Source organism: Ovis aries, chromosome 2 (assembly GCF_016772045.2).
Source record: "Ovis aries strain OAR_USU_Benz2616 breed Rambouillet chromosome 2, ARS-UI_Ramb_v3.0, whole genome shotgun sequence".
In the NCBI taxonomy this organism is placed as follows: Eukaryota; Metazoa; Chordata; class Mammalia; order Artiodactyla; family Bovidae; genus Ovis; species Ovis aries.
In genome coordinates, this window is record NC_056055.1 from 3190895 (window position 1) to 3204127 (window position 13233).

The window sequence follows — 13233 nt, forward strand, 5'->3', positions numbered from 1 at the left end:
AACATGTCCTTACCACTTCAACTAGCTGGGGAAGTGCTTGCTGAATGAATGGATGGATGGATGGATGGATGGATGGATGGAAATTCAGAGGGAGGGAGGAGGCCTGGAAGGGCACCTGTGGCCTCTCTCACTTCAGGATCAGATAAGAGGTAGGGAATACGGTTTGAAAGTCTGTCCAGTAAGTGGAGTTGATGGGGGACTGAATGAAGTTCTGCCTGAATCCTACACCACGCAGCCCCTTGGAGGTGGCTGGAGGAGCAAGGGCCCAGGCCGTTTACCCTCGGGTGACCTTGAGCAAATCATTTCCATGGGAAAGCGAAGTCTGGACACTCATCTTAAAAGCTCCCCCGTCCACTGACCTCGTCTCAGTTCCAGTGACAAGCTCTGTGAACTGCGGTGACTGACCTTATGCTTATGCTGGTCTTTCTGAGAGCTCAGAGCAGAGGGTGGGGAGTGGATCCGCTTGGGACCCTCACTTCATTCCTGCGGGACCTTGATCAACTGAGCAATTGACTCAACTCAGAGGCAGAGGAAAGTCTTTCTTTCCAATCAGGGGCGGCACACAAGCCGGGTCAAACGAAGCTCTGCTCTTCCGCGTGCTGGGCTGAGAGGCATTTTCCCTTGTCGCGTGGAGAGAACGGAAGGAGAGGGAGCTTGGCTGGTGGATTCAATCATACGGCAATGCTCTTAGAGTCCATTATCAGATATGGAAATGCTGAAGTCTCTTTCCTGACTCGCTTCCTGCTGACTCCACACACTTTTAAACCACAAGATGTCAAGGCTCCTGGAAACCTTGTTGGATGAGTTATACTCTGTTCTTCCCAGGCCGGTGTTCCCTTTCAGGCTGAATTAGACCAAACGCAGATGACATTTAGAAGCAGATGCTTCCAAATTCCTCTTTCTCATAAAAATCATAATGTGTTTTCCCCTTCCTTCCTTCCTTCCCTGCCTCCCTCCCTTTTGTCCTTGCTTTACTCAAAAGATATCGATGGCATCTCTGAGATCCTAGGGCTCCCACCTTCCTAGCAGGAAAAGGGACCTCAGTTGACTGCTAAGTTTAGGATTCCATGATCAACTTTACTATCCAAAGTTGCCTTCAATAAGGGAAAGGAATCTACTCACTGTAGTAAATATATGGCTGTTAATAATTGCTTGTTCATTTATCGCTGAGGAGTTCTGCTACTGGGTTCATGGGAGACACTAGTCTGTAATTTTCTTGTAATTTTTGTTTCAGGTTTGATACCAAGATGATGCTGGCCTTATGACATAAAATGAGTTGAGATGGGTTGATATTCTCTGCAAGTGTTGTGTAAACTGGCATCATCCCTTAAGTACTGAGTGGAGCTCATGAGTGGAGCCACTTGGGTGGATCGAGTTTTCTCTGTGGGAGGTGTCCACAGAGAAATCCAGTCTCTCTGATGGATGTGAGACGGTGGTAAGAGTCTTTGTCCTCCTCTGTCAGTTTTAGTGGGCTGTACTTTTCTAGGGATTTGTCAGTTTCAATTCCTATTTCAGATTTATTGACATGAAGTTGTTCAATAATATATTCTGTTGTGTTTTGAAGTTCTATGTGATCCTGCAGTGATGTTCCCTTCGTCATCACTGACACTGGATGCTGGTTATTAGCGCTTGCTCTCTTAATCTTTGATCAGATTTCCCAGGGGCTAATCAGTATTGTTATTCTCCAAATAATCAAGTTTGGCCTTTTTTCATCAACTCTACTGTACTCTGCGTCCTCTTTCATTAATTTCTGCTCTTTATCTCCTTTCTCCTACAGCCTAGAGTGTTATTGTTCCGCCTTTTCTTTTCTTTCTTTCTTTCTTTGTCAGCTGTGCCGAGTCTTGACTGTGGCGTGTAGGAGCTTTAGCTGTGGCGTGCAAACCCTTAGCTGCAGCATATAGGATCTTGTTCTCCGGCCAAGAATGGAACTTGGGCCCCTGCACTGGGAGCTCAGAGTCTTAGCCACTGGACCACGAGAGAAGTCCCATTCTTCCGTCTTTTCCTAACTTCTTGAGATGGAAGCCTAGGTCATTGATTTCCAGCCCTTTTCTTTCCTTTCATATGTAATTAAGGCTACAATTTTCCCTCTGTGCACAGTTGTAGCTGCATCCCACGAGTTTGGATATTTTCATTATCATTCAGTTAAGAGACTTTCTAATTTCCAGTGTTATTTCTTCTTTGACACAACGGTCATTTAAAATATATTCTTTTATTTCAAAATGTAGAGGATTTTCTAGCTTCTCTTTGTTGTGGTATTAACTTACTCTCACTGTGTTCAGACCTTTTTCTCTATCCAGTTTCAATTCTTGAAATCTGTTGAGATTTGTATTATAGCTCAGCATGCGGTTAATTTTAGTGAAGCAAAGAATCAGCTTTTGGCTTTGGTGATGAACTCTCTTGTACTTGGTTTCATTTTGACTTTCTCTCACTTTACTTAATTCTCACAGCGGCTCTTCCAGGGTCACTTTAAAGCCTTGTTTTCAAGTAAAGAAACTAAAGAACCACAGTGTGTCAGTTAAGGGCAGGGTCTGAATCCTCTCTCCACCGCCTATTAGCTGTGTAACACTTGGAAAGTTGCTAAACCTTCCTCTGTCTTAACTTCCTTGTTTGTAAAGCCGGCACATGAATGGCATCCCACCTTACGGGGGGGCGGTAGACAAATGACCTGAAATTTATCAAGTGCTTAGAGGCGTGTCTAACATATAGTAAGCCTACACCAAAATTTGTTAAAGAAGCAAACAAACCTTTGCTTCTCATCAGAGAGATGAGAAGAGAGACGACTGATCAGAGAGGTGACTACTCAGTGAGGCCAATACCGCACAGCGGGTTAGTGAAACAATTAGAAGTCCCCCTCAGGTCTGTCTGACTTGAAATGTTGCATTTTTGTCATTGCGCCATGCTGACGCCCAAATCTTACCCCAGTCAATGACTGGTTCCGGGGTGGCAACAGGTATCTGTTTATCTGCCGTTGGACCTGTTGGTTGTGGCCCTGGCTTTGAGTAGGATCCTGAGCTCGGTGTGTGTGCCGTAACTGACTGGAGGAGGCAGGGATTGGGGGCACCAGGGGCAAAGGCTGGGGCCGCCTCTTCCGAGAGACATCCTCAACTGCCTCTTCACAGTGGGCTCTGCACTCCTTGAGGTTCTTTGAGTGCTGTCATCCCTGAACCTGGAGGAAGGAGAATCTACGTCCTCATACCAACAGCAGCTGAGGAAGAAACGGCAGATGCTGTATCTCCGTCTCAGCCAGGAGCTCAAAGAATTTGGATTCACGGGGCCTGTGGCCTGGGGGTTTCTGAGCAAGTGGGACCGTTCTGAGCAGAACTGGACTCTTCTCTCAGAACCACGTGTTCCCGCTGAAAGCGCATCGTCACCCCTCCTGTGACCTGGAGAACCACGGACGCGCAGATTCCCTGGTTGGCTGTACATGGTGTGTGGTTTCTTTCTGCACAAAACTTGAAGGCAAAGACCGTTCTTCTCTGCGTCCTTCTTAGCTTCAACCTGGCCACATACTGGAAGCTTAATCAGTTCAGTTCAGTTCAGTTCAGTCTCTCAGTCGTGTCTGGCTTTTTGCGACGCCATGAATCGCAGCATGCCAGGCCTCCCTGTCCATCACCAACTCCCGGAGTTCACTCCGACTCACGTCCATCGAGTCCGTGATGCCATCCAGCCATCTCATCCTCGGTCGTCCCCTTCTCCTCCTGCCCCCAGTCCCTTCCAGCATCAGAGTCTTTTCCAATGAGTCAACTCTTCACATCAGGTGGCCAAAGTACTGGAGCTTCAGCTTCAGCATCATTCCTTCCAAAGAAATCCCAGGGCTGATCTCCTTCAGAATGGACTGGTTGGATCTCCTTGCAGTCCAAGGGACTCTCAAGAGTCTTCTCCAATACCACACTTCAAAAGCATCAATTCTTCGGTGCTCAGCCTTCTTCACAGTCCAACTCTCACATCCATATGTGACTACTGGAAAAAACCATAGCCTTGACTAGATGGACCTTTGTTGGAAAAGTAATGTCTCTGCTTTTCAATATGCTATCTAGGTTGATTATAACTTTTCTTCCAAGGAGTAAGCATCTTTTAATTTCATGGCTGCAGTCACCATCTGCAGTGATTTTGGAGCCCGAAAAATAAAGTCTGACACTGTTTCCCCACCTATTTCCCATGAAGTGATGGGACCAGATGCCATGATCTTCATTTTCTGAATGTTGAGCTTTAAGCCAACTTTTTCACTCTCCTCTTTCACTTTCATCAAGAGGCTCTTTAGCTGTTCTTCACTTTCTGCCATAAGGGTGGTGTTATCGGCATATCTGAGGTTATTGATATTTCTCCTGGCGATTCTGATTCCAGCTTGTGCTTCTTCCAGCCCACCGTTTGCTTAATAAACCCCACTGGATTGACGTGATCCTTATTTGGTGGACATAATATATGGAGGTGATGTCCCAGAATATCCAGGTGAGTTAAGCACGTATGGGCGTCTGAAGTCAACACACAACCGGCGTCTCTGCGGCAGGACTCAAGGGATGGTAGCTACACCTCAGACTTGGCTTCCTGGGAGGGAGAAGAGAAAGTAACATTTAATTGGCAATTACTGCAGTGGCGGGAATTCAGCAAAAAGTTTATATCCTTTGCATATTATCTTGTTAAACTCTTAGACGCTCTTTTGAGTCATTATCACGCCCATTTTACAGGGGAAGTATTTGAGACTCCAAGAGTTTGTGTGACTTGCTTGAGGTAATACAGCCAATGAGTGGCAGTGCTGAGATCTGACTCCATAACACGTGGTCTCCTCACTTTACAATTCTGCTGAGATTGTCCATCCATTTCTTCATCCATTCAGCCTTGCATCTGTCTGTCCCTCCATCCGTCTATCCATCCATTCAACAAATACTTACTGAGCACCTACTGTGTATCAGGTGAACAAAGTCCTCGAGGATATGCAGACAAAGAACATTAACCCCCCAAACCAAAATATCACCCAGTCAGTTGATGCTACTGAGGCCACGGGGAAGGCATTACCGAGTGGCAGGGGGGCCCCGGCTGGGGTGCCATCTCTGCACTGACGCACTGGCTGACCTTAGGCAAAGACCTTACTTCTTTGTGCCTCTGTTTCTTATCAGTGAAACAAAGGTTTGGAGTAGAAATATACTCTTGAAACCCTACCCACTCCCTCCTTACCCAGTCCAGCCCCAAGATTCTATAATCCTAAGTCTTTAAGGAGTTCTGTTCTCTCATTTCTTTCTCCATAAATAACACTGTATGAAATTGCCACAAAAAGCCCAGAACAGGTGCCCAAAGAACCACAGAGGCAGACTTCTGGTGTCTGAAATTCAAGAACTTTGTCACTTTTGAGTCTGAGGACAATTTACCTGGATTCTGACCTATTTCCCTTTGCTTTAGTGAATATTAAGCTACTTAGTCCTGAGCAGTTTTCATGCGGTGAACCCAGAGCTACTACCTGGGAAGAAGGTGGGGTTTATTTATCAAATCAAGCCCCACCGTGGAAGCAGATTCTGGTTTTACATCATTCATGCATTCAGCAAATATTATTTCTATCACAGACAAGGACAAAAGTAAACTCCACCACGAAAGGTCTGTATTACCACAGGTTTTCAACTCCAGGGACTCTTCAAGATCGCCCAACACCCCTTTTTCCATTTTCCTTCTTCTCAGCTTGAGCCTAAGATTGACCGTTGCTGGCCATTTCTTTTCTGATTAAAAGAAAAAAATTAAATCGCAAAAGTAATGCATTCCCAATGTTGAAAATACTGCAAAGAATAAATAAGAAAAACAACCACCCATAATGCCACCACCCACAGATAAACACTATTAGCGTTTTATCGTATTTCCTTCCAGTCTTTTTATGCTTTTCAAAGTAGTTGAAATCATACTTTATAACCTTTTTCTATCTTGCTCTTTTACTTAATGTTATATCATTAAGCATTTTTCCGTGTCGTTAAGAACACTTCACAAGCATCATTTGTAGCGGTGGCATACGTATTCTATCTGTACAGACAGTTCCATTTACTTAGCCATTCCCCTAAATCCAACACTTAAGCTTTTCTTCCCATAATATTTCACTGTTATGAAACAATTGTGACAAACATATTTGGCACATCAATCTTTGTCCACGCGTCAGATTATTTTCTTTGGAGAATTACTCAGATCAAAAACTTACTAGTCAATTTGCTTTCCAGAAATACCAGATGCAAGTTTTGCTCTTGTTAGCCATCTGTGAAGATGTCTGGAGTTCTGCTCCCTTTATCAGGCGTGGCTATTATCAGGAGAGAGAAACTTTGCTGATTCGATGGGAGAAGAGCACCTTCTTGTTTCAGGTTGCATTTCTTAGTAGTGTGGCCCAATAAGCATTGCAATGTTTCCTGGCTGTCTGCATTTCCTCTTTTTGAATTGTCTTGTTTCCGTTTGATCATCCCGTTTTTCTAGGTGTTGGTTTTTCCTCTGGATTTTTGTCTACAAATGCGAGTTATCCAAATCAATTAAAAAAAACAAAACAAGAACTCAAGAGCAAACAAACTTTAGGTTAAATCACAATGTGCTCTATTGCCTCCTGTAAAAAAGACGTTTTTGTAATCTATTCCTGCGTACCAGACCACTCCAAAATGTAGTGGCTTAAAGCAACCATTTTATTTTGCTCATAAGCTGGGGATCAGGAATTTGGGAAAGGCTCAGTCAGGCAGTTAGTCACTGAACAACGTGGCATCTCCTGGGGCAGCTGGAGCTGGAACATCCATTCCCGAGAGGCTCCTTCATTCACACGTCTGGTGCCCCCGTGGGGATGACTTGACTGCCAACGATAGCACCTCCCCGGGTCGTCTCCAGTGTAGCGACTTCAGGGGTGTTGGGCTTCTTTCAAGAACGTTTGAAGCTCCTGGATAGAGTAGCCCCAGATATAAGCAGTAGAAACTGCTGGTTTCTCAAAGCGGGGGCCTAAAAACTGGCACAGCATCAACTCAGCTGTATTCTATTGGTCAAGGCAGCCACAGCGCATGCCCAGATTTAAGCAGAGGGCACACAGAGCTCACCTCTTACTGGAGGAGGGTCAAAGAATTTGTAGCCATCTTTAATCTGCTATAAAAGGGCGCTTCTAGGTTCTGGTTTTCAGAGGGTGGAGGAAGGCAGGGAATAAATGCGTGAATGAACAGGCATCGAGAAGTCATACAACTTGCAGAAAGTCACACAGCAGACCACAGGAGGGCCCAGACTTAAACTTTAGGATATCATTGCTCTTATTTAACTCCAGAAATACTTCCTTCCCTTCAGGGAAGGGACTTATCTTAGCAATAAATGTAGAAACCAACTTTACATGGAAGAAAATTTCCAGAAAGAAACCATACAGCAATCATCTCTCTCCATTTACATCTCCTGAAATAACTGTGTTGTCAGAGGGCAAGCAGGGGGAAAGTGAATTAAAATCTCTCCGCCTCAGAGTCAACAACATGGGGTGGTAGATTACACAGGCTAATATGCATAATTTTCAAATCCTTATCTTTCTTCCCCAGACAAGTGACCTGGAGTTATTAGCAGAGCTTATAATGTTAAGTATTAGAGGCTGAGATTACGTGACATAACAGACAACTCTTCTCCTGAGAATTTTTAGCCTTTTTCCTAACACAGAGAGCTTCGACCAATAAATTCCTGGGTGAGGCTGGCCTTGGATTTAGTGATACGACAGAAAAGATTCCTTTGCCCTATTTCATGTGACTTCGCCATCAGCAAAGGCCATCATACAAGCTAATACCTCCCATCAATTCCCCAGGATGATTCAAATGGAAAACTTTTCATTCATCGATCCATTCATTCCTTCATCTCATCCAACCATCTACCCGCCCATCCATCCATCCATCCATCCATCCATCCACCCACCTATCCATCCATCCATCCACCCACCCACCTATCCATCCATCCACCCACCCACCTATCCATCCATCCATCCACCCACCTATCCAGCCCAGCAGGTCAGACCCCTGTGGAGGGACATGGGCACAAGGAATGGTCACGGGGCCATGAGACACTCAGACTGGAATACGAATGAGTCCATTCAACGAACAGCAGCTCAGTGGCAACTACGTGGGTTCAGTATACTGTGGGGTGGGGCAGGGAGGAAAGGGTGGCGTCTTTGCCCTCATGGTACTCAGTGGAAGGAGACCTGAATGGAATAACCAGTTGTAGAATCAGCCAGACAAACTTGGCCTTGAAGCTGGGCTTGACGGAGAGCCACAGGCTTCCGTGAAGCAGAGGGCAGGGCTCGCTGGTTTGGGGGCTGCTGGGGGTCGGGTTGGGCATCGTGGTTCCAGAGCCAGGGCCTCTGCTCCTCTTGCGCCAGCTCCTCTTGGCTTCATCACGTTCCGCTTTGCCTTGAGTGTCTCTCAGATGGTACCCGGGATGTTCGCCTTTCCTCTTCGTTCCTCTCAGACTTTCAGCTTGAACGTTTTCCACCTTTTTAAAGGAAAGCTGCAGGACACTTATTTTCATTATTCTCCTAAATATTTTTGGACTTCCCTAGTGGCTCAGATGGTAAAGCATCTGTCTACAATGTGGGAGACCCGGGTTTGATCCCTGGGTCGGGAAGATCCCCTGGAGAAGGAAATGGCAATCCACTCCAGTACTATTGCCTGGAAAATTCCGTGGACAGAGGAGCCTGGTAGGCTACAGCCCATGGGGTTGCAAAGAGTTGGACACGACTGAGCGACTTCACCTTTACCTAAATATCTTACTGTTGCCAAGTTCATTTATCTGTTTCTGAATCTTGTGTCTCCACGTCAGCACTTAGACTTCTGTTCTCTGAGTCAGTTTTCCTTTCAATTAATTAATTCATTCTTTTTCCTTCAAGGAGCTTTTCTCAATATCTTTTCCCCATTGACTCATTCATTCTTTAGCTGTTTATCCCAATTGCTTCGTTCGTTACAGAAACGATTCCATTTTCTCTTGTGCAATATTTCTGCTCCATCCTTTAATTTTTGTTTTCTTCTTCTGGTTTCACACAGCAAGTAGCTTCCCTTCTTTTCTTTTATAGCTTGATTAGACTAGTTTTAAGTTCTTATTCCTTCTGAACTAGTATTTCTGCTTTTTGATGGAATTTGAGTTCAAGAATGCTTTGCTTCTCAAATGTTTCCCTGTGTTTCCCTGTAAACTTACTTTTCCCCAGGGAATGTGATTAGGGAGGGGGTGGCCAGTTCCAGGCTCAGGGAACTGAGGGGGCAGGCTGGGGAAGTGGACAGGCCCTGGCCCTCACCCCACCTGCCACGTCATTAGCTTGAGGCCTCACCCTTTGCTGCAGAACAGAGCAGAACTTGGAGGAAATTTCCTTGGATTGCAGCCCCAGCCTTGGGTGTGGGGGGGAAAGGATGGCTGAAATGAACGAGCCCCCATCTGTCTTTCTCCACCTTTCCCAAGCACAGGCCTTCTGCGCTTCCTTGATGTCGCTCCTGAGGCTACCTGGGCCACAGGTACGAGTCCCTGAAGGCGTAGGATAGGCACTGTTTGTCCCAGAACAACGGTGACCAGGAAGGAAGAACGGACTCGGTCAGTTCCTTCCCTCCTTTATTCTCCTTCAGCCTAGAGGGGCTGGTTCCTTGCTCAGGTCAAAACCACTCCTCCACCCAGTTAAAAAGGATCCTCCCTCGAAGGGTTCATCCCTGATCTCTTCTTCCTGGGTGTCCTCCCTCCAGATTCTTCGGGATTTGCCTCGAGGAAGGGAACCACTGCATTGGTTGCCGGCCTTTTTTTATGCCATCCTGCCCAGTTCACTCCAAACTTCCTGCAATTTCCTAAACAGACCTGCCCTTTCCCACTTTTCTGCCCCTGCTCACATTCTTTTGACCACCCTGAATGCCTCCTGCAATTCAGCCCAAGTACCCTCTTCCCATCTAACTGCCTTGAGATCTTGCTCTAGGATAAGTATTAAATGACTCTCATGCATTTCCCATTTAACTCCTACCATGATCCTGGCACAGAGAGGTTCAATGACCTGCAGAAGGTCACACAGGCAAGTCAGTGGTGGTGCAGCTCTCATAAGGGCATCAGATACTAGAGCGCGCACACCGAAGCAACTGGGTCTACCGCCTCCTGCCTTTTACAGGACTTTTCCGTCTCTGCATCCTAATAAGAGGAGCTAAAGAACCTCTTGATGAGGGTGGAAGAGGAGAGTGAAAAAGCTGGCTTAAAATTCAACTTTCAGAAATCCAAGATCATGGCATCTGGTCCCATCGCTTTATGGAAAATAGGAGGGGTAAAGGTGGAAACAATGACAGATTTTCTTTTCTTGGGCTCCAAAATCACTGCGGACTGTGACTGCAGCCATGAAATTAAAAGATGCTTGCTCCTTGGAAAGAAAGCTACAACAAACCCAGACAGTGTATTAAAAAAAAGAGACGTCACTTTGCCAACAAAGGTCTGTCTAGTCAAGTCTATGGTTTTTCCTGTGGTCATGTATGGATGTGAGAGTTGGACTGTGAAGAAGGCTGAGCACCGAAGAATTGATGCTTTTGAACTGTGGTGCTGCAGAAGACTCTTGAGAGTCCCTTGCACTGCAAGGAGATCCAACCCGTCCATCCTAAAGGAGATTCACCCTGAATATTCACTGGAAGGCCTGCTGCTGTAGCTGAAGCTCCACCTGATGCAAAGAGCTGACTCATTTGAAAAGACCCTGATGCTGCGAAAGATTGAGGGCAGGAGGAGAAGGGGACGGCAGAGGATGAGATGGCTGGATGGCATCACTGACGCAATGGCATGAGTTTGAGCAAACTGCTGGAGATAGTGAAGAACAGAAGAGGCTGGCGTGCTACAGTCCATGGGGTCACAAAGAGTCGGACATCATTTTGTGACTAAACAACAGAATCCTAGTAGTTACTCAGCGTGGGTCCTGCTCAGAGGAGGTGAAGAACTAGCTGGATTAGTCTTCATAGCTCCCTGTTGCCAGATGCCTTCTGAGGAGCACAGCTGAGCAGAGTGCTTTGCATATAGGAAAGAAAGAAAGAGAGAAAGAAAGAAAGAGAGAAAGAGAGAAAGAGAGAAAGAAAGGGAAGTTGCTCAGTGGTGTTCGACTCTTTGCAACCCCATGGGCTGTAGCCCAGCAGACTCCTCTGTCCATGGGATTTTCCAGTCAAGGGTACTGGAGTGGGTTGCCATTTCCTTCTCCAGGGGATCGTCCCAACCCAGGGATTGAACCTGGGTCTCCCACATTGCAGGCAGATGCTTTACCATCTGAGTCACCAGGGAAGCTTTCTTTGCATATAGTAAAAACCAGCCACCCAATCAGCTGCATAACCTTCCCCAGGAGGGAACAGAGGAAGATGTTTTAGCCTTGCGGTAGCTGGTTCACTGTGCTTGAGAATTAGTTAGTTCAACAAGGATTCATTGAGCACTTACTATGAGCAGTATCTTCCTGACTAAATCTCGCAGATTTCTGCCAGAGAGGTTTACCTTAATTTTGTGATACTCCTGTCCTGGGACAAACAGGTATCAGATGTCCCCGGGGGCAAAGGGATATCAGCTGCTTGACAGCTGATGATCTAAGAGTCTGGCCATGGGGTATCTCTAAGACTGTAAATCTTTGATTTAGAAATGAGAGAAACAAGAACTCTGGATTCTCCAAGTTTATGAACCAAAGATAAACTATTCATGAGCAAATAGCAAAACTAAGTAAGCATAATACAAAATTAATAAGACATACCTTTTAGAGCAAAGTAAAGGGATTAATAATAAACTACTATTTACTACTGAGAATTCAACTCCCTCCTGGTGGTGGTGGTGGGGAACCTATTTGATGATCTCATGATGTCAGCTTGATATTGCTGTAGAGTTGGCTGTGGTTGCGAAAGCCAGGTTCTCTTTAGTTCAGGCTTCCTGCATTTCAACTAATTGTTTTTGGAAACTCATTCTGCTCAAGATGGAGGCATACTCCTTAAATTAAAAATGGCCCATCTTATGTAGAATATACTTCCCTTTTCACTTCACCCTGACTTCTGTGTATTTTCATAGCTACTTAACACTGCCTTATGCCGACCTACTGCTTATACGAAAGCAACGGTGGACACTGATGCTTGGCCAACAAGTTTCTCTCCTTTCAGGCTGATTGAATCTTGATTTTGGTTGGGAGAAATGTGCCCAGCATCAGGGAATAATCAGGATTGGGCCAAGACGATCACGGAGATATTGTTCTTGACAGAGGTCTGGTGACTGAGATGTGAGGGGAAATCTGTGAGAAAGATTTTCCAAGGGAATTCAGTCCTAAAGAGCAAGTGCATGGATACCAAGAAGAGAAAGGGATGAACTGGAAGGCTGAGACCGACACATACACACTGCGGACTCGTTGCCGTTGTTTAGTTGCTGAGTCATATCCGACTCTCTTGCGACCCCATGGGCTGTAGCCCACCAGGCTCCCTGTCCATGGGGGATTCTCCAGGCAAGAATACTGGAGGGGGTTGCCATGCCCTCCTCCAGGGGACTTTCCTGACCCCGGGATCGAACCCGCATCTCTTATGCTTCCTGCATTAGCTGGCAGGTTCTGAACCACTAGGGCCCTCTGGGAAGCTCAAAAGCAGCTATATTCTAACAAAACCTTTTTAATAAGAAAGGATGCAAGGAGAAGAAAGGCTTTTCCCTACTCCGTCCCTCCTTTCCATTTGGCCACTGTCCGGTGAGGAATGTGAACTGCTTCTGCCCTCTTGAGACCCTGACAAGAAAGCAGCGAGATGCTCCAGGGGCGGACCCAGCGCTCTGATGCTGCCGAGCTGCTGAAGAAGCCAGCGGGCTCCTCGTCACATGAGATGATCATGTCTCTTTATTACTCCAGGAATTCCTCATTGGTTTCTTCTGTGACTTGCAGCCGAACGCATATCCACCAGCACAACTGGTCCAGAGTCTGCCCTGAATCCTCCTGCATAGATGGTGCCCCAGAATGTGTTACTCACTGCCCACCCCCAACACACACAGCTCTTCCCTTTGACCTTTGACAATATCTTGATTGTACCAAAGACATCAGTGTCTCCATTTACCAGAGTGGGAAGTTGGCTCAGAGGGTGACTTCTTGGATGACAAATGATGCTGGTGCCGAGCCCCGCAGGTTTTAGTTGCTGAGATTCTCACGGTGTCTTGGCAGAGAGGAAGTAATCAGATGCACTTGCATTTGAGATGTTCAACACTGCCCCCTCAGCGGATCCTGGCCTCTGATTTAGGAACTGTGATGGCTAATTTTGTGTGTCAATATGATGGTGCCAT